Raw genomic sequence first — 27,819 nt, 5'->3', positions numbered from 1 at the left:
ACCAAAGTTTATACTGAGAAGTTCCTTCACCCATACCCTTGTACATCTGTTTATGCTTTCAATATGCTCTCTGATAAGTACCCAAGAGCCATATCAGGACCTTTGGAGGTCCTCTGAGAGTCCTGTAACCGCAGTTCGGAAGCAGGAAGATGTGACACATCCTCCATTCCAGTACCATATGTAGGAAGTGATTCCAGACTTGTAGGGGCTATAATATTCATATAGCCCAGGGCCCATGGCAGTCTTTATCCATTCCTAGGGCCGGCACCAGCACTGGGCATACCTGGGCAAGTGTCGGGGGCCCAGAGCTGCTGGTGGTGGAGGAGGGGGGCACATAAGGCTGTACATAAGGAATCCATGGGTGTGAGGGGGTTATATCTAATGAATCCATAAGGTGTGAGGGGGGCTTATATAAAATAATCATGAGGGGGGTGTTTGGTATGATAAACTAGGGAACAGGGGACTGTTTTAGTTTCTGAAGTTTTAATGCTGCCAAGTTAGTTCACTGCAAAGGGGTCACCCAAGGCTCTGTCACCCAGGGGCACACTGAAACCTGGGGCCAGCCATGCCTAGCCTCCCCTATCTTGTAGATCCCAAAACTTTTGTTTTGGGAACTTGTAGGGAGAATTTTATGAAAGTTTTAAAAGAGAAAACAAGTTCTGTTCTTCAAGTGGTTAAGATTATGTTTATAACTTGTATGAAAAAAGGCTGTGGCTTTGCAGAAAAAAGGTAAGTTCTGGTTTAAATTAAACTCACTGAAAGGCTGATTACAAACTTTGTTAACCAAGCACAGTTCAAGACTATCTAGTTTAACTTTTAAACAGTAATAGTAAATAGTCCCTGTTCTTAGAAATGAGATTTGGTTTGCTAAGGTAATTTTCTTGAACTGCCCTACAGTATTTTTCTGTTTACTTTTTTTTTTAATTTGTGCTTTCTAATCTGCTGCAATTACTATGTTTGCCACTAGATGGCAATGTTGGAACAGAAGTGAATCATTTCATCCAGAGCACAAGGTTGAGTCATTTTGTAATTCTTGATCACACAATTCTTATATCACTTTGTATTGTCTAAAGATTGCCACAAACATATAGCCTTCATGGATGTAGACCACTATGGCCCCTTTCACACACACGTATATGGCGGTCGTATGGTAGCCATACTAACAGCAACTAGTGTATGGCTGACATAGAAGTGGATTGTGCTTGGTGGTGAGCACACACCTGTGTTGCCGTGCCATGCCATCACCAGAAAAAAGACATAGCATTCTATATCTTTTGTCGGATGTATGGATTCCCCTTCTCCAGCCTGGGTCCCTGGGTGTAGCAGCCACAAAGTTAGTTTTTTTTTCACCCTTTAAGGACCTGGCCCTTTTTTGTTTTTTCATTTCTATTTTTTACTCCCCACAATCAAAAATCTATACTTTTTTTTTTTACACATAAAGAGCTGCGTGGAAGCTCGATTTCTGCGTATCAAACTGCACTTCATAGTGATGGTATTTATTCTTCCATGCCGTGTACTGGGAATCAGGAAAAGAATTCCAATTCTTTTTATTATTTTATGTTTACTTTTACTATTTTTCAGACTCCCTAGGGTACTTTAACTTTTGGTTGTCTGATTGATCCTATCATATACTTCCAATACTACAGTATGGCAGTATATGCAGATTTACAGCCTCATACATACCAATGTGCAATTAGCACACAGTAATGAATGGGTTAAATCCAGACAGCCTCGGGTCTTCAGAAGACCCGAGGCTGTCATGGCAACCAATCGCCGCTCCCCGATGATGTCACGGGAAGCGACAATCTCCAACAAGATGGTGGCGCCCATGTGCGATGTGGCGATTAACGCCTCTTTTTTGCAGACTTTGCCTTAAAGTTAAAAGCAGAAGAAAATTTCTAGAACAGAAAAAACACAATTCAAACACAACAGGGAGGGACTTGACCCCTAACCCATTGCGTTTGGATTGCGTTTCAAAGAACAATTCCAACACATCATGTGGATGCAGCTTAAAAAAGAGTTGTCAACCCCCTACTACAATTGGGTCAGGTTTTTACCACTTAGTGGATCATACTGCATGTAGACCTGGCAGTGCATGTATGAACAGTCTTAGTAAAAGATATAGCCCCAGGCTATAATAAACAGCTATCAAAGGTGTCTGCATTGAAGCATTGTTTCCTATTGTTAATCCTGGTTCTTTTGACAACCCAATTTTTTTAAAATCCAAGTGTCACATAAACCAAAAAATTTGTAAAAATTCAACAAACAAATCTACAGAACCTACCTTGTACGTAACCCGGGGACTGCCTGTACTTACTACTACTTCACTGCCGAATGCTGGTTTACTGAAATACATAGGACTATAAAGGAGTTTTCCATTTATACTGTAAAAAAGAAGTTAATGTATTAGCTCTTATAATTAAGGAATTATTTATTAGGTCTTGGGTACTGGTGGGTTGGCTAGAGTCATCCTTGAGATTACTGAGTTAACTTCTTCAAATTCAGAATCAGAATATTTGATGACAGTAGTCAGTGTTGAGATGTGTTTTCATTTCCCAAACATATCTTTCTGAATTGACTTTTATCCTCTGAAAGATTCTCAGTGTTTAGCTGACAAATGGTTTCATGGTAAAAGTGAATGTCCATTATACCCCACCAGGGGTGGATTAAGACTGCCATAGGTCCTGGGCTGTATGAATATTTTAGCCCCTACTTCCTGCATATGGTACTAGAATCAAGCGTCTTGGGAAATGGATGCGTCCCTTCTACCTGCTTTTATTCTTCAGGATCAGGATATTTAAAGGACCTTCAAAGGTCCTAAAATGGCTCTTGTGTTTATGTGTATTGAGAGCAGGAACAGATGTACAAGGATTTCATGGGTGAAGGCTCTTCTCAGTATAAAATCTGGTGGGTAGTTGGAATGGCCATGGGCCCTCTAGACGGTTTGGGCCCTGAGCTACCGCCCAAACCACCTGTATTATAATCCACTATTGTACCTCACAGTTTAGTTTGTAAACTATAAGAAACCTCATCTGTGCATCTGAGTGAAGCTCTAAGCTCTACAATTATCATTTTATTACAATGTCATTTCCATACCTAGCAATGCTGATAGCAGTCATCCATCTGGCAGCGTGGTCCTCATATGCTGCAATCGACCAAATTCTAGAGCTGGATGTCTTCTATTTAGGTTTCCATTACGTATCACATAAAACGGTTATGTGAAGCTGGCCGGACACTAAGGTTGGCCACACACATTAGATAGACAACTCTCATTTTCCATACAGCTATTCCAGACCTCTCTCTCTCTCTCTCTCAGTGACTTATCTCCCCGAAGAAAATAAGGATCGGAGATGTTGAAGAAAAATCTGCCAGCAAAATCCATCATGATAAACAGCGCATGAAAGCCGCTTGTCAGTAATCAGTACTGGCTAGAAAATCGTTTGTTATGAAATTGACAATATTTCCCAGTAATGAGGAGCAACTGATATGACTGTACAAAGGAGGAAATGTCACTGAAGAAAATAAGGATCAGAGATGTTAAAGAAAATCTACAAGCAAAGTCCATTATGATAAATAAAGGACAATTGCTAATAGATCCGGGCACTGTGACTGTGGTAATCTTCTTATATTTGTTATCCATGGCCTCCTTGCTTCTAAAATCAACTTTTACATTTATGCTAATGAGTGGGTGTTCCCAGAGCTCCTCAGTGATGTCTTTTCACTGGTTGTTACAATGAGTAGATCTGGTCTTCCCTCCCCCTGCACTTCCTAGATTACGCAGGTAGCGGGAGGGGGAAAGAGCAGTGAGTGACAGGTTCTGCTCATTGTAACAGCCTGTAACACTGCAGCACTGCGGGGTTCTAGAAAGACCCACCAGATTACCTCTGACTCATTAGCATAATTTAAAACGTTTATTTTAAAAGGAAGGAAGCCAGGGATAATACATATAAGAAAACTACCACAGTCACTGTGATCTATGAGTAAGTGTCCATAGTTTATCCATCCTTGATTTTGATGGTAGATTTCCTTTAAATTCCAATTACTTTCCTGCCCCACATACACATTAGGTGGTCATTAGTTTAATGTATATAATTAGCTTAAACATTTCATGAATGGACAACATAAAAGCACATAATCTGATAAATTAAGGTATACACCCCACATTCCCGAGGACTTTCTTTTTTGCTTTGCTTTTTTTTTGTTTAGATTTTATTATGTTGTAACAGTTTTCAGAAGAAGCGCCGCACCATGCTGACATGCATGAAAGCTGCTGGTCAGTAACCAGTACTGCCCAGAATCAGATGTTATGAAATGGACAATATTTTCCAGTAATGAGGAGCAACTGTACAAAGGAGGAAATAAACTTTGTGTAGTATGAGAAGTCCTGGTTTACAAGGTAATGGCCTTATCATGTAGGAAGTCCAGATGTTTTCTAGGGGAGTGTAACCTTTTTCAGAAGTGATATTATGGTAGAGAGTAAAGATGAAAAAGACAAGATCCTCTCTGCAGCTGCAAGTACCAGGGATAAAACAACAGTGCACATCATTGCTGTCTATAAATATCCTAATGCTGCCTTTGAGGTCCACAGAAGAGGAAGAAAAATGTGATCTGTTTCCCAGTCCCCTGAAGTGCAGGCCAGTGCTTTAGGGTTAAAGAAACAACAGCTGCCTCATCGTAATACATTAAAGATGCGTGCACAATACATTACATAGACTACAGCTCTGCGATGAGCGGCCCAGAAAAGGAGTTATGGGACTGGTTTCATTTTAGGTTTCTTGTTTTATTATAGATATTACGAACTTGCCATTAATTTCAAATGCAGAGAATCCCTTTTATGGCCATTTTTACTATAGAATATTATTAGTATGTGTATATAAGACTGCTAAATATACCATTTTGTTTAAAGGGAGTCAGTGGCTGAAAGATATGTTGTAGGTTTGTAAATTTGCACGTTGCTTTTGGGGCCAAAAAGAAGTCCACTTTAATAATAATGTCTTTATTTATATAGCGCACATAGATATGCAGTGCTGCACAGAGCTTGCCAAATCAGTCACTTTTTCATACAGGCATACAGCAAATATACACACATACAGTATATACACACTGTAGGGGGTCAGCTCAAACGTGGAGGTTGGCAATGACAAAGCTCTCATGGACAGCATGATTAAAGTTGAAACTGTGCATTTATTCCAGAAAACAGCAGTATCAAACTAAACATCAAATAAAATCCTTGCCTGTCCGGTTCTAACTATACATTCGGCAGCCCTCACTAGCCACCTGGTGCATTGTTGGACCCATTACAATGTGGAAGCTTTGGTCTGGAGCAGTGGTCACACTTCTGTCTCCACTCCAGCAATTAGAGTCCTGTACCTGGTCTTCCAAGAGACAAACACATGGAAAACAGCTTCCAGTGTGACCCAATGCACATTCTGGTCGCTGTAGTACACATGAACACTCATTTTCTTTACAATTCAATAGTGACCTTGTCACAACACATATACAGCAAATATTAATCACATATATGTTATATACATATTATGCCGTACAATATACGATTTGTAAAGCGCTACGTAATATGAAGGCGCTATATAAATAAAGATTATTATTATTATTAATATACAGCATAATATGTAGTGCACAGATGACAGGGCCTCTTGACACTGTGGGCCCCATAGTGGCCGCTACCACTGTAGTTATGCCCCTGGTCTGACTGGCCCACTAGAGCACCAGTCAGGCCCTCAACTGGAACCTAATATTGGACCCTGGACAACCAGGAAAAATTAACCTCATTTGGAGGCTACTAGGGTCTATTTACAATGGTTTGATGGATGATGGGCCCCAGAATAATTGTATCCGGTGAACCAAAGTGTTCCAGTCTGACAGTGGAAGGCAGCTATTGTAAAATTATATGTGATAAATTATCAGGATATAAAATAGCAGAAGATTGCCTAGCATATGTACCAACATATATCTCAATAGTGAGGAGTTTCATGTCTTGCTTTATACTTACATTACTTCACTTACATTGGTCCCAGGAATCTGTTACAGTTGACAAATGTCTTCACAGCTCTCCACACACCTCTAGCATTTCGGCTCAGCTATAATAACACATTAAGTGACTCAGTGTGAAGCCAGCCTTGTAACAGAGGATTAATTCAAAATCTAAGATCAGGATATTTTAGAGGCAGAGAAGCTGAGTTCTGTGACATATAGGAGTTTATTTGAATGGGAGAAGCATTTCTGACAGAAATTATTTAGTATTCTCTTACAGGACTCCTGGCGGAGTCCTAATACTCCGCCCACACACAGTGATTGACAGCCTTCTCACCACATACAGGGAGAGCTGTCAGTCATTGTGTGTGGTTGGAGTAAACAGGACTCTCACAGTCTCTCTAGGAGGCCTGCAGGATTTTACTCTTACTTTTCTTCAGAAAACCTGCACCAAATCATAACTTCCTTTATAACAAAGAGTGGAAGTTTTCTCCCTCTCACTCAAAACGGCCACTGAAACCCCCTGACCGGGTTCCTTTAAGAATTTTATCCAAAATGTACTTATATTAGGTATAAGAGAAGAGTTGGTCTTCTGTATGAGGTTATCTTAATAAATAAGATGCAGCAATAATATGGCATAACATTTTTGGAACAGTGGTCCAGGGGTTAATAGAGCGAATGCAAATATTTGTTAATCTAATTTTGCAATCTACATTCCTGTGCATAAAATGATACCCCTGCTCCTAACTTGATATTGTATTTTTTTGTCCTCCTGCAGAACTTTAAAGGAATTTTTAGAAGCATCCTGCTGTGGTTTCTTTCCCATGTTTCTCTGGTTGCCAGAATTCTTTGGAACCAGTAATGTACACACGTGATACTTAATGTCAACCTAATACAAAAGCATAGATAAATGTGGCCAAAAAAAAGGAAGAAAACAAAACAGCAGACCCAGAAAAACACACAAAATGATAGACATCTGTGGACAATTAACATTAGCTCTAGTTATGTGCTGCGGAACAGCTGCATTGACCGCAGTAAAATTCTTTGCCCGTTGCCTGAATTCCGGTAAAATCATTTTTTTTCCATTTTCTGAGGTTCTCTACAGTCATGCCCACCTTGTTGTTTGGCATGGCACTTGGGCAATATTTTAGAACTGAAGTGAGTGGAGTGCGGAGAGTGAACACAGCCTTTCTCCATCTGACAGAGACAGGAAATTGGGGAGGGGTGAGTTCTCTCTCATCCTGCAAAGAATTCACATCTGGGAGACATCCAGGCGGTTTTCACTCTGGTCTGACCTGTGGTGAGAGGATTGCTTAACAAACACTGCAAAAGGAGCCCCATATGTTCTTGGGACAAAAGGAGGAGGAGAAAATTGTTCAACAGCATCATGTGCTTGGAGCAGATCTTCCCCTTAACCCCTCATCTTAAGAAATGAAACTCTGGAAAAGGCCTGTTACTTGGAATAGTATCTAATAGTAGCCTCCACATCCCTAGCTCCGCTTTGAGCATCTGCTACCCTACGAGATGCTGCTTATTGTCTAGTAAATCTGAATATAAACTGGTAAAGGGTTAAATATGGCTAGTATGTAAAACCATTCTCCGGAAACACATGTAATCCCTGTGCTACGCAAAAGAGTTACAAGAAACTTGCTAGATACAGAAGGATAGCTTCAAAGTCTTGGCCATCTCTGAACTGATTACCTAACCTCCATTTACATTGTTTGTCTCTGTACAGATGTAGAAGAGCTGAAGTTGCCATTTGGTAAAACTTTCATAGATAGAAACTTTTTACCTCAAATGTGCTTTTATTTTGTATGATTAGATAGTAGCCTAAATGATTAATTATTTCTCGGAATATGGTCAGTTCTTTGTATAGTGGACGGTAAACTTACGATACCCCTTTCTTAGCCATAATGATCAATGCGTCTGTGAATCTGCCTCCTGTGCTGCCAGATTTGGGCTGTACTGTAAGTATATTGAAATAACAGCCACTTATATGTGTGACTATATAGTATCAATTGCTGGCAATTGATCGCAGGTGCACCCGTGCCTCTCCATGTTCCGGTGCCCGGCTGCACTCACCTCCCCTGGCTCCAGCGGCGTCCTCCGCAACTTCCGCGGCGCGGCGCGCGCGTACCCGTCTCCTAGGGCGCACGCGCGCCGGTTCGCTAACATTTAAAGGGCCTGTGCGCCAATAATTGGCGCTGGCCTGATTTAAATTCCAGCCTCTTCCTATTGCCCTTGCTGGATCTTCAAGTTTTCCCATGAAGATAAAGCACTCCTGTGATTCCTGCGTTCCTGCGTTCCTGTGATTCCTGTGTGCCAGTCCGTTCCTGTGTCCTGTGATTCCTTTGTGCCAGTCCGTTCCTGTGGTCCTGCGTTCCTGTGTGCCAGTCCGTTCCTGTGGTCCTGCGTTCCTGTGTGCTTGTCCGTTCCTGTGGTCCTGCATTCCTGTGTGCCAGTCCGTCCCTGTGGTCCTGCGTTCCTGTGTGCCAGCTCCTGCGATTTCTGATGTGAGTGGTGTCTCCTGTATTACTACCTTGGCAGCCGCCGCGGGCTAGTCTCACCAGTGGAACGGCCTGGTGGAATCCCGCCGCAGCAAGTCCATCCCGCTTTGCGGCGGGCTCTGGTGAACACCGGGGTTCCACTTAGACTCCGGTCCCAGGTTGGCTAGTACCACCTCCCGCGGTGGTCCAGAGGGTCCACAGACTCCCGGTCCTGACAGTAAGATCCAGCCTGGAGAACACCCTGGAACCGCGTAGGCGATCAAAAAGTTCCGTAATCAATGGCAGAGGGTAGCGATTTTTAACTGTGATCTTGTTCAGCCCTCGATAGTCTATACAGGGACGTAAGGAGCCATCTTTCTTGGTGACAAAGAAAGAACCTGCACCAGCCGGAGAGGAGGTCTTGCGTATGAAGTTCCTCTGCAGGTTCTCCTTGATGTATTCAGACATGGCAGCCGTCTCTGGAACCGAAAGTGAATAGACTCGACCTCTGGAAGGGGTAGTGCCAGGCAGGAGATCCACTGGGCAATCATAGGGACGATGTGGTGGCAAGGTCTCCGCTTTCTTCTTAGAAAAAAAGTCAGAAAAGTCCCGGTAACAAGCTTGCAGACCCTCCAGAGAGTTAGAAGACACAGAAGAGGATAAGACCGGAAGTAGAGCCACCATACATCAGGATTGGCATTCAGGACTCCAACGTAGAATCTCACCAGTCTTCCAATTGAGAATCGGGGCATGTGGCTGGAGCCAGGGAAGACCCAAAAGAAGAGCTGATGTGGAGCGAGGCAAGACATAGAAGACCAAATCTTCTTGATGTAGGGCTCCAACCTGAAGTCGGATAGGTTCCGTGCGGTACCGGAGCGGATCGGAAAGAAGCTGTCCGCTTACAGAAGAAATTACAAGAGGAGACTTGAGAGGGACCACCGGAATGTGATGCCGGGAAACGACAGCGGCATCCACAAAGTTCCCCGCCGAACCGGAAACCAGGAACGCTGAAACCTGCATGGGAGCACCGGTGCCAATACTGAGAAGCACCGGAATAATCAGACGTGGAGAAGCTGAATTCCCACTTAGGGATGCCTCTCCCAAAAGCCCTAAGTGCTGCCATTTCCCGGACGTTGGGGATGCACTGGACAAGTCCCGATGAGGTGCTTGGGACTGGCACAGTATAGACAAAGGCGTTCTTGGAAACGTCTGGATCGTTCCCCAGGTGTAAGTCTAGCTCTATCAACCTGCATAGGTTCACCAGCAGACTGAGTAACGGGAGGCTGGAATGACTTCTGGAAAACCGGAGCCAACCGTGGCAGACGGTGGAGCCGGACTAGAGATCGCATGTGCCGCAATTCTTCAGCTCTTTCCAGGAACCGCACATCAATCCGGGTGGCCAAGGTGATAAGACCACTCAGAGTAGTCGGAAGATCACGAGCTGCCAAAGCATTCTTAACCCGTGAGGACAGGCCTTTCTTAAAGGTTGCACATAAGGCCGCCTCGTTCCAACAGAGTTCAGACGCCAAAGTGCGGAACTGGACAGCGTATTCACCCACAGTGATGTCTCCTTGGCATAAGGTTCAGTAATGCTGTTTCCGCAGATGAGGCTCGTGCTGGCTCCTCAAACACGGACCGGAACTCTGCCAGGAAGTTGGTAAGGGTGGCCGTAACTGGATTGTTCCTGTCCCACAGAGGAGTAACCCAGGCCAGGGCCTTCCCGGTGAGAAGGCTGATCATGAAGGCCACCTTGGAACGTTCGCTGACCAACTGAGATGACAGTAGTTCAATATGCAGCGAGCAGAAGGTGATGAATCCTCTGCACTGTTTGGGATCACCATCATATTTGTTAGGTATAGAGAGACTCATCGTAGGCTCTGGTGCTGGGGAACAACCCGGGATGACAGGCGAAGTCGCAGGAGTAGTCGAAGAAACTGCTGCAGATGTAGTCACCGGAACTGGATGCTGAGGCCTGGAGTCAAGCAGCTGTTGTACAGTGGAAGTGATTGGTCTAAAAGTTCTCCTTGGGCAGCAATCTGCTGCGACTGCCGGGCGATAACACTGGAAAGTTCAGCCAGTATCTGACGTGGCTCCTTGGCGGGGTCCATGGCTGGATCTTACTGTCCGGACCGGGAGTCTGTGGACCCTCTGAACCACCGCGGGAGGTGGTACTAGCTGACCTGGGACCGGAGTCTAAGTGGAACCCAGGTGTTCACCAGAGCCCGCCGCAAAGCGGGATGGACTTGCTGCGGCGGGATTCCACCAGGTCGATCCACGGGTACGACTAGCCCGCGGCGGCTGCCAAGGTAGTAATACAGGAGACACCACTCACGTCAGAAATCACAGGAGCTGGCACAGAGGAACGCAGGACCACAGGGACGGACTGGCACACAGGAACGCAGGACCACAGGAACGCAGGACCACAGGAACAGACTGGCACACAGGAATCACAGGAACGGACTGGCACACAGGAATCACAGGAACGCAGGAATCACAGGAACGCAGGAATCACAGGAACTCAGGAATCACAGGAGAGCTTTCTCTTCACGGGAAAATTTGAAGATCCACCAAGGCTTTAGGAAGAGGCTGGAATTTAAATCAGGCCAGCGCCAATTCTTGGCGCACTGGCCCTTTAAATCTCAGCGAGCCGCCCTAGGAGACAGAGACGCGCGCGCGAGCCGCGCAAGCTCCGGAGGACGCTGCTGGAGCCAGGGGAGGTGAGTGCAGCCGGGCACCGGAACATGGAGAGGCACGGGTGCACCCGCGATCCGAGACAGGGATCGCGGGAGCACCTGTGACACATATATAATGTGTATGTACTGTATAGTATGTGTGTATAAACATATCGATGAGTACATACTGTATAGTGTGCGTATATAATGTATGAGTTTGTATATACTGTATGTATTAGTGTATAAATGTATATATGAGTACATGAATGTGTGCGTATAGATGTATATATATACATCTATACGCACACATTTATGTACTCATATATACATCTATACGCACACATATATATATATACATCTATACGCACACATGTATGTACTCATATATACATTTATACACTAATACATACAGTATATACAAACTCATACATTATGAGTATGTGTCTTCGAGTATATAAAAGTGAGTGTATGAGTGTAGAACTTTATGTGTGTGATTGTATAATCGTGTCATACAAATATGTATATATATTTTTATGGGAAGGGGGGGCTCCATAGCTGCGGGGGGCTCCAGAAGCTGCGGAGGACGCCGCTGGAGCTGGGGGAGGCGAGTGCAGCCGGGCACCGGAACATGGAGAGGCACGGGTGCACCCGCGATCTGAGACAGGGATCGCGGGAGCACCCGTGACAATATGTACAATATATACGTATATATATATATACACATACATGGGGGCAGATTTATCAAGCTGTCAGAAAGTAAGAATATTTCTAGTTGCCCATGGCAACCAATCATAGCTCAGCTTTCATTTTACCAGTGCTCATGAATATTTTAAAGGGGAGCTTTGATTGGTTGCCATGGGCAACTAGAAATATTCTGAAATTCAGACAGCTTTATATATCTGCCCCATGAAGTATAAAGACAGCATATACACATACATATAGTAAATATTTTAGCCCCCTTTTCCTTTATTCGTCCAGACCCATTTGCACCTATCAGAGCCCAGTTTATTGACTTTATCTTATTGCTCCAATCTATTCTTTGCAATCTTCTACAATGGTCCCCTATCTATACTTATTTGCAAACTCAATCTGACACCTCTTGTGATGATAATAAAGTTGAGGCTTCTTCACCTTTCCTTGAGCCAACATTCCAGACTTGTATAATGTGCATCGCACGGTGCGACCATAATGTACGTCTGGGAAATTGATAACCATATGAGCCACATTCACTGCTGTGTTTGTTCCATCTGGACTGATAGATGTTGTGATGAGACAACTTGTTGACTGCACCATTTTGCCGGGATGACCACCTCTTGGCTGTGGGATGGATGGAAAGATTGGATTTTGTATTTTTCTAACTGTAATGGCTCTAATATGATGCAATTTGGCAAGAGACGACTATTAATGAGCTGTGTGATACTTTACATGGAAAATCTTCTTTGTGGCTGTCCCTGAATTTAAACCTTTTAAAGCGCGAAACAGCGCAGAACAGCACTCACACGTCCTGTCTGCCACCTGCTCCCACCCTGATTTTGTAAGGAAATGGAATGAAAGGTAATGAATTTTAGCTGGTGAGTGCCGCAATCTTTTCTTCTAATGCTTCAAATTGGTGAATGATTTGTCTTTTTTGTAAAAGTTACATTTTAATTTTGTGTATTCCATTGTAACCCACCGGGCCCAACCCCAGAGAGATTATCACCTTAAACTTGATGACAATGAAACAAGTTTCTGTAAAAGTCACCAATGAATAAATAAAAGTGACAAATAATGATACTAACTTCTTTCCTTCAAGCAACTGAAAAACATTAGAGGATATTGTACAGGAAATTCAGCAAATAGTCAAACAAATAGAAAGCAGTAGACATTTGGATTCCAATGTGTCAATCTAGGGTGTTTAACCCCTGAAAGGTAAGATGTCACCAGCCCGTTAATCTTCCCCTCAGATGAAGTAGGAGAAATCCTTGCTAGCATTGCCCCTTTAATGTTTAATATTGCCCATTTAGCTATAAAAAGAATCACCTTTCAATTTTTTGTTTCAGATAAGTAATGCTGAGAGGCAGAAGGTGTCACTTTAGATGCCCCTATCTTGGTCTCAAAGATGAGAATATAATCTTTCAAATCACGTCAGGCTTTTGGTTCTGTGAGCTACAAAAATGTAACTAAGAACCTCAAATTTGTTTTGAAAATGTAGCCTAGCGGTAATAGATCATTACATGATGTGTGGATGTACAGTCCAGTTCTTTTTTTTCTCTCCCATTTTGACTTCTATCTAAAACAAACACCTAAAATGTATTGCTTTATATTATCTTGAGAAAATAATGTAGATCTCCAGATGAGGGGATTTATCATCACATTTTATGGTTTCATGTACTACTTTTTGAGACTTTTTTTGTTGAAATTGAGACTTTTTTTGTTGAATTTGAGACTTTTTAAAAGTCTCAACATAGACAAAAAAGTCTCAACTTGACAGATGCAACAAAAGTGTCTCAGCTGCGACACAAAAGTCTCAAAATGTAGTACAAGAAACCACACAATTTGGTGATAAATCCATATTCCCCATCCATCTACACAAGTCTTGGTGTAACATCTCATGAAACTTTCATAATATGTTGTATTATATGAAAAATTCTTTACCAAAGTCAATTCAACACATTACACCAAGTTATTAAGAGGTGTAACTCCCCCCCCCTGCATAATCTATAGATCTGTACACATTACATGAAATTCCAACCCCCTATTGTGATATCACAACACACACTGGTAAGATCCAGTGAATTATATATCTACCAAAAAAGATTATTAGACTGCTGGTTGACATCACTGGCTGTCCGCTGCGCATACATGGGAGGGAGGAAAACAGAAGGGGTGTGAATAAATTAGATAACGAAGGAGCCAGGAGGCGCTTGACTAGCTGGGGGGTAAGTGCCTTAGGCTCATTTGCATGAAGTCTATATTTTATTATAGAAGGTGGCTCGGAGCATGCCAGCAGGAGTCCCCCATCACCCCTAAGGTAATGAGCAAGGTACAAATTGTAGTCTTACACATTTCATATAGAGACTTAAATGGTGAAAAAAAGTTTACTGTGTAAACTACAGTTTTTTACAGGGGGAACCCAATGGCTGACTTTGTACCGCTATATACATATAAAATGATATCCATAACTGTGACAGAAGAAAGAAATATGAAGAGAACCATGTCTACTGTTGCAGGTTCTTATGGAGAAGCTTTATCTCCATATTCTATTTTTTATTATTCAGAGTCTTATAACATTACAGATTAACAGAACTTTACTTATTTTGCTTCATATAACCTAATCCAGTAGAGATTATGGTCTGTACCACTTTAATGTGCATATTCCACTTAAAAGATCATTTTCTTGTTCAATGGCAGCCTGTGCCTACGTACCGTATGTCTAAATAACTTTATGATTCATTCATTCTGCACAATCATCCTACATACTATATGCACCACAGAATGTTTCACGTGTTAGCATCTATGTTGTCATAAATCACAACAGGCATTGACCCACATTTATCAAAAACAGTGCAGTGTGTATTATGTGCAGTTTGCCTGTGGAGTGTGCAGGGGGCGCCACATTCAGGATTTCTGGTGCCTGTTTATTAATCTGGGGCCCCCTGCACTGCTCTAACAGAGTGCATCACTTTTTTTTTAGTGCACCTTTAACATAGGGCGCTCTTTTGCATGATACCGCTATTGTTACTATGCCATTAAAAAGGACAAGTAAACCTTAAAGGTGTTGTCCACTTTAAGCACATTCTACTGAATAATTAATATTGTTTGTGTACTGAAAAGTTATTAAACTTTCCAACATACTTATTGTTTCAATTCCTCATGGGTTTCTAAATCTCTGCTTACTGTCTTTCTATATGAAGCTTCTGGGGGTCATTTATCATACGTCGGCGTTCGTATGATAGCCCTGCCGCTGCTCTGAGGCAGCCCGATACATCAAGATGCTTCAGCCTCTTCATGTATATGGCGGTGTCTCTACGCCAGGCAAGAAATAGAATAAACGCAGCCGGTTTTTCACATGTGAAAATTTGCCGGCTACGGCGAGTGTGCAGGTGTGGAGATGGTAACACTATGGGGGTCATTTACTAAGGGCCTGATTCGCGTTTTCCCGACGTGTTACCCGAATATTTCCGATTTGCGCCGATTGTACCTGAATTGCCCCGGGATTTTGGCGCACGTGATCGGATTGTGGCGCATTGGCGCTGGCATGCACGCGATGGAAATCGGGGGGCGTGGCCGAACGAAAACCTGACGGATTCGGAAAAACCGCCGCATTTAAGAAAAAAATGTGTTGCGAAAATTACACTTACCTTCACCAGGTATAGGCCGATGAATTTCAGGGCACTCCAGCGCGCCTCCGGGGAACTTCAGCGCAGCAGCGCCACCTGGTGGACGGCGGAGGAACTACCTTAGTGAATCCCAGCCGGACCCAAATCCACCGCAGAGAACGCGCCGCTGGATCGCGAACGGACCGGGTAAGTAAATCTGCCCCTATGTGCTGGACACTCCCCGACAGCTGCACCCACTGCTCACCTGGCTGCCCCCCCCCCCCCTTCACACACCACTGAATCATTGATTATTTCAGGGCGTCTATGCCACTGACGTGGCGCAGAGGCCCTGATAAATACCCCCCTTTACCTCCTGTCGATAAATACCGGTCCATGGTCATGTGATCTCACACAGCTGCACGGCTACATTGATACAGAAAGTATATTGGATAATTTTATAACTTTTCATTACACAAACAATATACATTTGTTGCTGAAATGTGCTTATAGTGGACAACCCCTTTAATTGGCACAATATAAACCAGTGTAACAATACACTATGACCCAGATTTATTAAAGCCCCTGCACCAGTTTTCTGTTAGATTTTGCATGTTCTTTCATGTGCATATAGTACAGACTGCACTGTTCTTAGTATATGTGCCCCTCTATTCTCACATATATATAAGCGATTATATCAACAATTACTCATTCCATATATAGTTTTAAGGGAGTCAACCCCCTCCGCGAGTATTATTATCTGTTTGCAGGATGTTGTAAAGCAGGGGTGTAACTAGGACAGGCAGGGCCACATAACAGTTTATTGCATGGGCCTCCCTACCCACTTAAAAAAATATACATAATTATATACTCACACATGCAAGATATAATCACACATTTATACACTCACGTGCTCACTTATAGAGATTATATAGACACATACAGTGACATAAACATAACATATAACATGCAATATATATACACTCACATACAGTATATATAGACACCATACACTGTATACACATACAGCATATACATGTCACAGATACAACATATATACATCACATACAGTTATATGTTATGCTGCTCATCCTCAATTCTTTAGTGTGTCTGGTCGGATGACCGGCCCCTTGGCACTGCGGGCCCCATAGTGGCTGCTATGGCTGCTACCACTGTAGTTGTGCCCCTGTTTTGTACTAATTAAAAAAAAAACCTTTACTATTTCTATCCATTTCTGAGAAATCCATATTTTAAATCCAAATTATGCTAATTAGGCAGTTTGTGCATCTAGGTCATGTCCTTAGCAAAATTCCAGTGCTTCAGGTGCCTTGGACACACTTTTGGTGCACAAACTGCCTCATCAGCATATGAAATGACAGGACAATTCTCTACAATATGTGCAACACCCCTGTTGATGCAAAGAGTTAATAGGGGTTGGGAACTTATCCCTCCCCATGTCAGTAGCTGTCTGGTGAGCCTGATCAACTCACTAGGAGGTCTTTAGCATTGGGAACTTGGTAGATGTAGCTGTAAGTCTCTGCCTGGTGAAGTGTTAATTGTACTGTCCAATTATATTCTCTGTGTTGGTAGGAGATGGTAGGAGTAAACTGATTGGACAAGGGAGCTCCCAGCTCACAAGGGGAGGTTATAAAAGCCCCTTGTGGCTGGAAAGTTCTCAGCAGGCCTGCCACTAGGAATTTTGGGGCCCCTGACTCGAAGATTTTTGTGCCCCCTTCCACCCCCACTCGTGTCCATTCCCACATTAATACATAATATTATACACACATTTTTTCTTACCAAAACATTTTTGAGCCATGACAAGCTAGACTCTGCACGTGCCCACTCAGTATACAGGCGGTCCCCTACTTAAGACTCGACTTACATACGACCCCTAGTTACAAACGGACCTCTGGAGATTTGTAATTTATTGTACTTTAGTCCTAGGCTACAATAAACAGCTGTAACAGTTATCACAAGTGTCTGTAATGAAGCTTTAGTGTTAATCCTGATTCTTATGACAACCCAACATTTTTAAAATCCAATTGTCACAGAGACCAAAAAATTTCTGGCTGGGATTACAATGATAAAATATACAGTTCCGATTTACATACAAACTCAACTTAAGAACAAACCTACAGACCTTATCTTGTATGTAACCCGGGGACTGCCTGTATAGATAGCTCCTGCACGTGCCCATTCAGTATATAGATAGCCCCTGAACGTACCCACTCAGTATATATACAGCCCCGGCATGTGCCCACTCAGTATAAAGACAGCCCCTGTATGTGCCCACTCAGTGTATACAGAGCAGTAGATGGAACTGCAGGACCGGGAAGAAGAAGCCGAAAGGGGAGTATAGATTTTTTTTTCCTCATAGAGCCCCTGGGGCCCCCCTTTTAACAGGAAAACGGGGGCCCTTGAACACAGTCCCACTAGACCCCCATGATTGCGGCCCTAGTTCTCAGTCTGGAGAAGAGAGTCAAGGCGATCAGACCAGGAAGCAGAGGTCTCAGGCAAGCCGTCTGACACCTTGGTCAGTGGGGAGACTAGTCCCAAAGCAGAGCTCCACATCAGGACTCTGTTCCATCCCTACTAGTCCAACCTGAAGCTATTCACCAGCCTGTGTGCACACCTTCCTGAGGACTTGCTCCAACCAGCTACCTCCATCCAGCTGAAGTTTTGTTGCTGTGAAGGTCGTTGCTTGTTCCAATAAAGAACTGTAAGTTATACTTCACCAATGTGCATCAGAGTGATCCCTGTACACCATCACAGGCCCCCCATCCTTCATCCCCAGGGATCCCTATCTACACACCAGGGTTGCCCCAAGGCAAAACCTACTCTATCAGCCTCTCCCTTTATTTTCTTGCACACACCACCTGCTGGAGACCTGCCCGGCTGTGGATGAGGCCTCTGATACCAAGCACTGTGATCATCGCTGTGCACAGGGCCGCACTAACCATTCACTCTGGTAATCAGGGCCTCTGCTTCCTCCTGCCATCAAAAATGGCCAGGCCCTGGTGGGGGTGCTACATATGCCACCAGCAGATCACCATGCTTGGAGGAGGTGGTAGACTCCCTTTAAATGAAGAAATGTAGATTCCCTATACATACAGTAAGTGTCATTTTACCTTTAATAACATTGGTGCTCTTTGGGGTCACAAATTATCTACAGAACATTTGACAAATTTGCCAAGACAATTTCTTGCTGTATAAATCAATAATGTCTATATACTCCTATAGTCAAGCACATGTCTATGCATTTTTGTCCAGTACAAATTGTTGTGTTAACTGTATTGAAAAGCACAGTCAGCCACACATTTCAGGCTCTAAGGCAGATGTATGGAACTATGTATGAATACAATTACACATGTTTGGGCATATGTTCAGCAGAAGGTTTCCACTTAATGTATTCGTCCAATGAGGTGTGAACCCTGAATTATTCAGCATGCAAATTAAGGCAGCAAGAAAATAACATTATAACCAATGTATTCTAGTAGTTTAATTGTATATATAATCACTGTGTGAAGATCTCCAGAGAGTTGAAACTCTAGTAACTATACATAGTCTCCCTTCCTCTCATACACTGTAGTAACTATACATAGTCTCCCTTCCTCTCATACACTGTAGTAACTATACATAGTCTCCCTTCCTCTCATACACTGTAGTAACTATACATAGTCTCCCTTCCTCTCATACACTGTAGTAACTATACATCGTCTCTAGAGATGAGCGAACATACTCGTCCGAGCTTGATGCTCGTTCGAGCATTAGCGTACTCGAAACTGCTCGTTGCTCGGACGAATACTTCGCCCGCTCGAGAAAATGGCATCTCCCGACGTTTTGCTTTTTGGCGGCCAGAAACAGAGCCAATCACAAGCCAAGAGACTCTGCACTCCACCCAGCATGACGTGGTACCCTTACACGTCGATAGCAGTGGTTGGCTGGCCAGATCAGGTGACCCTGGAATAGACTAGCCCCTGCCTGCGCTGCTCGGATCATTCTGTGTCTGGATGCCGCTAGGGAGAGAGCTGCTGCTGGTCAGGGAAAGCGTTAGGCTGTTCTATTAGAATAGTGTTAGGCAGGAGTGATTCTACAAGAACCCAACAGCCCTTCTTAGGGCTACAATAACGTTATACTTTTTTTTTTTTATTTGCTTGTGGCTGGGCTTGCTGGCACTAGTAGTGCAGCTAGTACCATATTGTGAGGAATTTGCAGGGGGACTTGCTACCGTTGTGTTTAGCTCTTAGTGACACACATATCCACCTCAAACACCGAAGTGGGACAATTTATTAGGGGATTGAGTAGAATTAGGCAGAGTCTGCTGATTTTTATTTTTTTTAGCTGTATTTCATTTTATAGCTCAAACTCATCTTGCAAAGCAGTGTGCTTTCAGTGTAGGCTACAAAATAGCCATAGGAGAACCCCAACGGCTTACTTAGGCCTACAATAGCGTTATATTTCCCTTTTTTTTGTTTGCTTGTGGCTGGGCTTGCTGGCACTAGTAGTGCAGCTAGTACCATACTGTGAGGAATTTGCTGGGAGACCTGCGACCGTTGTGTTTAGCTCTTAGTGACACACATATCCACCTCAAACACCGAAGTGGGACAATTTATTAGGGGTTTGAGTAGAATTAGGCAGAGTCTGCTGATTTTTATTTTTTTTAGCTGTATTTCATTTTATAGCTCAAACTCATCTTGCAAAGCACAAATTCCAGTTGTGTGCTGTCAGTGTAGGTTAGAAACTAGCCATAGCAATAGGATAGCATCGTTTTGTTAAAAAAAATAAAAAACTAAAAAAAAATAAACACAAAATTTATTTTTTTCAAGTTTACACTTTAATTTGGAAAATGTTTAACCCGAGGGCTAGGGGTAGAGGACGAGGGCGTGGACGTGGGCGTCCAACTACTGCAGGGGTCAGATGCCGTGGTCCTGGGCGGGGTGAGACACCACCTGCTGATGGGGGAGCAGGGGAACGCCGCAGAGGTACACTCCCTAGGTTCATCATGTCTCAAGTTACTGGGACTCGTGGTAGAGCCCTGTTGAGGCCAGAACAGTGCGAAGAGGTGATGTCGTGGATTGCGGACAATGCTTCTAGCCATTTGTCCACCAGTCAGTCTTCCACGCAGTCCACCCATGTCACCGAAATCAGCACTCCTCCAGCTCCTCCACCTCAGCCTCCTTCCCCCCAGTCTGCCCCCACCCACCAAAATTTGGCATTTGAACCGGCATACTCTGAGGAATTGTTTTCTGGACCCTTCCCACAGTCACAAACCACTTGTCCTGCTGCTGCTGAGCTATTTTCCGATGCCCAGGTTTTTCACCAGTCGCAGTCTGTGGGTGATGATGACATTATTCACGTAGTGGAAGAAGTGTGTAAAGAGGTGTCGGACGATGAGGAGACACGGTTGTCAGACAGTGGTGAAGTTGTTGTCAGGGCAGGAAGTCCGAGGGGGGAGCAGACTGAGGGATCGGAGGATGATGAGGTGACAGACCCAAGCTGGGTTGATAGGCCGGGTGAACACAGTGCTTCTGAGACGGAGGCGAGTCCTATAGCAGAACAGGTTGGAAGAGGCAGTGGTGGGGCCAGACGGAGAGGCAGGGCCAGAGCTGGTGCATCAGCGCCAAATGTTGCCCGTAGTCAAGCTCCCGTGGCGAGGGCTAGATCTTCTGAAGTCTGGAGGTTCTTTAAAGAAACACCGGATGACCGACGGACTGTGGTGTGCAACCTTTGCCAAACCAGGATCAGCAGGGGTTCTACCACTACTAGCTACCACCAGTATGCGCAGGCATCTGAATGCTAAACACCCCACTCAATGGCACCAAGCCCGTTCACCTCCGGCCGGGCACACCACTGCTCCTTCCCCTGTGTCATCTGCTAGTCAGCCCCCTGCCCAGGACCCCGGCCCAAACACCTCCCGTGCGAAAACCCCATCTTCGCCTCCACGATCCTCCACAGCATCCACCAGCGTTCAGCTCTCCATACCCCAGACGCTGGAGCGCAAAAGGAGGTATAGCGCAACCCACCCACCCGCCCAAGCCCTCAACGTTCACATCTCCAAGTTGCTTAGCCTGGAGATGCTGCCCTATAGGCTGGTAGAGACCGAGGCCTTTCGAAACCCCATGGCGGCGGCCGCCCCTCGGTATTCGGTCCCCAGCCGTCACTACTTTTCCCGATGTGCCGTCCCAGCCCTGCACAAGCACGTGTCAGAGAACATCATCCGTGCCCTGACCAACGCCGTTTCTGACAAGGTCCACCTGACCACGGACACGTGGACGAGTGCTGCCGGGCAGGGCCACTATATATCGCTGATGGCACATTGGGTTAACTTGGTGGAGGCTGGGACCGAGTCTGACCCTGGGGCTGGTCATATACTCCCGACTCCGAGGATTGCGGGGCCTACCTCGGTCCAGGTCTCAAAGGCCTACTATGCCTCCTCCTCCTCCCACCCCTCCTCCACCTCCTCCTCTGAATTACCATCCGTGGGCATGGCGCCATCAGTCGGTAGCTCTAGGCACAGCAGCAGTGCCATCGCTAAGCGACAGCAGGCGGTGCTCAAACTGCTGAGCCTAGGCGATAAAAGGCATACCGCCCAAGAGTTATTACAGGGCATCACGGCGCAGACTGATCTGTGGCTGGCACCGCTGAACCTGAAGCCAGGCATGGTTGTGTGTGACAATGGCCGTAACCTGGTGGCAGCTCTGCAACTCGGCAGACTGACACATGTGCCATGCCTGGCCCATGTGTTAAATCTGATAGTTCAGCGTTTCCTCAAGACATACCCCAATCTGTCTGATTTGCTCACGAAGGTGCGCCGCATCTGTGCGCATTTCAGGAAGTCCAGCACAGATGCTGCCACTCTCAGGGCAGCGCAGCGCCGCCTCCAACTGCCCGCTCACCGACTGTTGTGCGACGTGCCCACGAGGTGGAATTCAACACTAACCATGTTATCCAGAGTTTACCAGCAGCGCAGAGCGATTGTAGACTGCCAGATGTCAACTTCCACCAGAACTGGTAGTCAGGTCAGTCAGCTTCCTCAAGTCTACAATGAGGAGTGGACGTGGATGTCTGATATCTGTCAGGTGCTGAGTAACTTTGAGGAGTCAACACAGATGGTCAGTGGTGATGCCGCCATCATCAGCCTCACCATCCCGCAGCTTGGCCTGTTGAAAAACTCTCTGGTCAGCATGAAGTCGGAAGCTTTGCGCTCGTCACAAGAGACGGGGGAAGAAGATTCCCTTGTTGATAGCCAAAGCACCCTTAGGTCTGTTTCTCAGCGCATATCGGAGGAGGTGGAGGAGGATGAGGAGGAAGAGGAGGAGAATATTGGCAAGACAGAAGAGGGGACCATTGTTCAGTCCTTCACTGTTCAGCGTGTATGGGCAGAAGAAGAGGAGTTGGAGGAGTTGGAGGAGGAGAAAATGGACAGTCAGGCCAGTGAGGGGAGTGAATTCTTGCGCGTTGGGACTCTGGCGCATATGGCAGATTTCATGCTAAGCTGCCTATCCCGTGACCCTCGCGTTCAAAGAATTTATTCCAGCACCGATTACTGGGTATTCACTCTCCTGGACCCACGGTACAAGCAAAATCTTTCCACTCTCATCCCTGGAGAGGAAAGGAGTGTGAGAATGCATGAATACCAGCAGGCCCTGGTGCACAAGCTGAAACAGTATTTCCCTTCTGACAGCGCTAGCGGCAGAGGGCGTACTTCTGCGGGACAAGTAGCGAGGGAGAGTAGGCGACCAGGCAGCTTGTCCAGCACTGGCAGGGGTACGCTTTACAAGGCCTTTGCCAGTTTTATGTCACCCCAGCAAGACACTGTCACCTGTCCCCAGTCTCGGCAGAGTAGGGTTGATCTTTACAGAAAGATGGTGAGGGAGTATGTAGCTGACCATACCATTGTCCTAAATGATCACACAGCTCCCTACAACTACTGGGTTTCAAAGCTGGACATGTGGCACGAACTGGCGCTGTACGCCTTGGAGGTTCTTGCCTGCCCTGCCGCTAGCGTGTTGTCCGAGCGGGTTTTCAGTGCAGCTGGTGGCATCATCAACGATAAGCGTACACGCCTGTCGACTGACAGCGCTGACAGGCAGACGCTTATCAAGATGAATAAAGCCTGGATTTCTCCGTATTTCCATTCTCCACCAGGTGAAAGAAGCTGAACCTGAATAATGTATGCACTACTCCTCCTCATTGTCCTCCTTCTCCTCCTCTTTGTACACTAAAGCAGAGGAAACTGGCTATTTTTTGCCAGGGCCAACTGGCTCTGGCTATAGTACTCTATGTATTTAATTTTTCTGGAGGGCCAACTACCCTGTCCTCTGTTTTAAACAATTTTTGGGAGTGCCACATACAGGCACTCAATCTATGTAATTTTTCTGGAGGACCAGCTACCTGCTCCTCTGGTTTGAAAACTTTTTTGGACTGCCACATACAGGCACTCAATTTATTTAATCTTTTTGGAGGACCAGCTACCTGCTCCTCTGCTTTGAAAACTTTTTTGGACTGCCACATACAGGCACTCAATGTATGTAATTTTTCTGGAGGACCAGCTACCTGCTCCTCTGGTTTGAAAACTTTTTTGGACTGCCACATACAGGCACTCAATTTATTTAATCTTTTTGGAGGACCAGCTACCTGCTCCTCTGGTTTGAAAACTTTTTTGGACTGCCACATACAGGCACTCAATCTATGTAATTTTTCTGGAGGACCAGCTACCTGCTCCTCTGGTTTGAAAACTTTTTTGGACTGCCACATACAGGCACTCAATTTATTTAATCTTTTTGGAGGACCAGCTACCTGCTCCTCTGGTTTGAAAACTTTTTTGGACTGCCACATACAGGCACTCAATCTATGTAATTTTTCTGGAGGACCAGCTACCTGCTCCTCAGGTTTGAAAACTTTTTTGGACTGCCACATACAGGCACTCAATCTATGTAATTTTTCTGGAGGACCAGCTACCTGCTCCTCTGGTTTGAAAACTTTTTTGGACTGCCACATACAGGCACTATCCAAATTAAATTGTCTCCATAGCAGCCTCCACACGTCGTCTTTTTAGCTGCCTTCACACGTTGTCTCCATTGCTACCTCCACACGTCATCGCCATAGCTGCCTCCAAAAGTAGTCCATATAGCTGCCTCCATACATGGTCCCCTTATCAAACGAGCTGTGTCAGGCAGAATTTTGGATTGTTTTCATGGCTTCCATGTTAACTTTGTCGCCACCCTGCTATGTAATCCACAAAATATACTGGCAAACTTTTATCATTTACCAATATTATTTCAGCGCTTCTTGCGCATCTGTTTACATTCCCCTCACCCGCCAGAACCCAAACTTATAAGAACGCTACTACACTTGATCTTATACAAAAGGTTCTTAGAAGTGCTGTTTGGGGAGTAGCCTAGAGACATGGGCTTGGATTGGCGAAAGCTCGCCTGGCAGCGGAGCGCCAGCTCCATCCCAAGATCCAACTAACATAGTTTTAACTGCAGCACCTTTAATCTACTACTAGTTCACTGCCTCCATACATGGTCCCCTTATCAAATGAGCTGTGTCAGGCAGAATTTTGGGTTGTTTTCATGGCTTCCACATCAAACTTGTTAACTTTGTCGCCACCCTGCTGTGTAATCCACAAAATATACTGGCAAACTTTTATCATTTACCAATATTATTTCAGCGCTTCTTGCGCATCTGTTTACATTCCCCTCACCCGCCATATCCCAAACTTATAAGAACGCTACTACACTTGATCTTATACAAAAGGTTCTTAGAAGTGCTGTTTGGGGAGTAGCCTAGAGACAGGGGCTTGGATTGGCGAAAGCTCGCCTGGCAGCGGAGCGCCAGCTCCATCCCAAGATCCAACTAACATAGTTTTAACTGCAGCACCTTTAATCTACTACTAGTTCACTGCCTCCATACATGGTCCCCTTATCAAACGAGCTGTGTCAGGCAGAATTTTGGGTTGTTTTCATGGCTTCCTCATCAAACTTGTTAACTTTGTCGCCACCCTGCTGTGTAATCCACAAAATATACTGGCAAACTTTTATCATTTACCGATATTATTTGAGCGCTTCTTGCTCACCTCCTTTGGTTCCTCTCTGCCACCCATTGGTTTTAAGCCTGAGTCCATTTGGGGTATGTTGCCAAGACACTCTCTAGCCTGCCGCTGCTGCCGCTGCCTCTGCATAGTCCCCTATAGTGTCAGGGTCAATTATTGGATGTTTTAGATGCTATCTAGCCTTATTCGGTCACTCTGTCATTGCCATGCTGTTGCCCATACTTTTGGCATAATGGTGCGATTAAGCAGCCTCAGAGGCATCCATGCATGCTGCCCCTGCTGTTTCCTGTCCATTTCCGTGGTGTTTCCATCCTTTTCTGAGGTTCCCAGGTGCTTGGCCAAGCTTCCCTGTGCAGATCCTTGGTCCCCTTGAAAAATGCTCGAGTCTCCCATTGACTTCAATGGGGCTCGTTATTTGAGACGAGCACTCGAGCATCGGGAAAAGTTTGTCTCGAATAACGAGTACCCGAGCATATTAGTGCTCGCTCATCTCTAATCGTCTCCCTTCCTCTCATACACTGTAGTAACTATACATCGTCTCCCTTCCTCTCATACACTGTAGTAACTATACATCGTCTCCCTTCCTCTCATACACTGTAGTAACTATACATAGTCTCCCTTCCTCTCATACACTGTAGTAACCAGGGCCGCTTCTGCCATGAGGCGAGGTGAAGTCCCCGCCTCAGGCGGCAGATAGCGGACCCCATTTAAAAGCGGCATTTTGCCGCTGGTAGCACAGACTTGCCAATGGCTGGCAGGTCCGTGCCACCTGTAAAATAAATTACATCGCCGCCTTCAAGGCGGTGATGTAATTTATAGGCAGAGCGGTGCAGCACATCGCAACTGTGTGCACCGCTCTGCAGGACACAGGTCGGCGTGATGACGTCACCACGTGCCCGTGCCGACCTGTGTCCCTTCACAGAGGGCTGCTGGCTGGAGGAGATGAGGGAGCTGCGTGGGAGCACGGAATGGTGAGTGCAGCAGGGGGATCGCTAGATCTTCCTTCCCTCTCTCATAACGATCTGTGTCCTCAGGACACAGATCGTTATGAGACCATGTACAGGGACTGCTTTCCCCAGCAGTTGCTTCACCCTCCGGGAGTAGAAGACTCCCGGAGGCTGAAGGCTGAAGGACCTTTGATGATGCAATGGTCACATGACCTGCCGGGGAAAGCAGTACACACACAGAGAGCTGCCTGAGTGAGGTAAGGGGGAGACATGACAGGGGCCAGGGAAGAACATGGGGGACTGTGGCACAGTACTTGCTGGGGGGGCTGTGTGTGGGCACATTATTTACTGGGGGGGCTGTGTGTGGGCACAGTACTTGCTGGGGGGGCTGTGTGTGGGCACATTACTTGCTGGGGGGGCTGTGTGTGGGCACAGTACTTGCTGGGGGGCTGTGTGTGGGCACAGTACTTGCTGGGGGGGCTGTGTGTGGGCACATTACTTACTGGGGGGGCTGTGTGTGTGGGCACATTACTTACTGGGGGGGCTGTGTGTGTGGGCACATGACTTACTGGGGGGGCTGTGTGTGTGGGCACATGACTTACTGGGGGGGCTGTGTGTGTGGGCACATGACTTACTGGGGGGGCTGTGTGTGTGGGCACATTACTAACTGGGGGGGCTGTGTGTGTGGGCACATTACTTACTGGGGGTAGCTGTGGGGGTAATTACTGGAAGTCTGTGGGTTGTATGGGGGAAATTTTGGGGGGTTGTATGGGAGACATTACTGGGGGTAATTGTGTGGGGCATGTATACAGCTGAGACTGGATACAGGTGGTGGGGGAGCTGAGACTGTATACGGGGTGTGGGGGGGTGTAGGCTGTGTATACAGGGGGATAGGGGAGAGGCTGTATATAAATGGTAGAGAGGAGAGACTATGTATACTCGGCTGTTCAATATAGGGGGAGGCTAAATTAGGGCACCTAATTGAATTACTATATATGCTCTAATTTGGGTGACTAAATGATGTTTTATGTTGAGAATAGTTTGTTCAGTCATGTTGTGAGGATAATATATATTGGAATCACAATTCATTATACTGTGACTGTGGTATTTTTAGGGGCGCCATGGGGAGTTGTGCTGCATGGAGTTGAAGACATTTCTTTGTGAATTCGGAGGAAAACCAAGGCCAGAAGAAAGCGTAAAGAAGTACCTTCCCGATGGAGTAGATGGTCACCTGTACGGTACTAGAGGTCACTAATATCTGTGACTAATGACTACTAGTGTGTAAGGTAGCATCATCAGGGGCACGCACGTGCACGCGTACATGGGGGGGGGGGCAGCATTTTAAAATTTCGCCTCAGGCAGCAAAAAGGC

This window comes from Engystomops pustulosus, chromosome 2 (genome assembly GCF_040894005.1).
Source record: "Engystomops pustulosus chromosome 2, aEngPut4.maternal, whole genome shotgun sequence".
Classification (NCBI taxonomy): Eukaryota; Metazoa; Chordata; class Amphibia; order Anura; family Leptodactylidae; genus Engystomops; species Engystomops pustulosus.
Note: the sequence above shows the minus strand (reverse complement) of the source record.